The sequence below is a fragment of the Petaurus breviceps genome, unplaced genomic scaffold (genome assembly GCF_028583685.1).
Source record: "Petaurus breviceps papuanus isolate PSGF00001 unplaced genomic scaffold, PetGlider_PUasm1.0 90579, whole genome shotgun sequence".
Classification (NCBI taxonomy): Eukaryota; Metazoa; Chordata; class Mammalia; order Diprotodontia; family Petauridae; genus Petaurus; species Petaurus breviceps.
The window spans coordinates 2,480,822-2,481,314 of NW_027187278.1; positions in this window are offsets into that span (position 1 = coordinate 2,480,822).

A 493-nucleotide genomic window follows, 5' to 3' on the forward strand; every position below is an offset into this window, starting at 1 on the left:
ACAGGATGTCAATAACAGGAATTGACAAATCAACAGAGAAGAAACAGGAAGCATTTTAAGCATTTAAGACATAATTTATAATAATAAATCAACAAGTATTTATTAAGTGCCTCCTGTGTGCCAGGCATTTTTTTAAGCTCTGAGAATACAAAGAAAGTAAAAAATCAGTCCCTACACTCAAGGAGCTCACAGTCTAATGAGGGAGACAATGTGAATACAACTGCACACAAACAAAATATATGCAGTATAAGTGGTGGGAAGGCTAGAAAGTTTCTTGAAGAAGGTGGGGTTTTGACTGAGATATAAAAGCAGTTCATAATAATGCAAATTAACATAGCACTTAAATGTATGCAGAGTGCTATGTATAAATGATGCCATTTGATCTTCACAAGAAACTTGTGATACAGTACTAGAGGTATCATTATTCATACACACACGTGTGTGTGTGTGTGTGTGTGTGTGTGTGTGTGTGTGTGTGTGTGTGTGTGTGTGT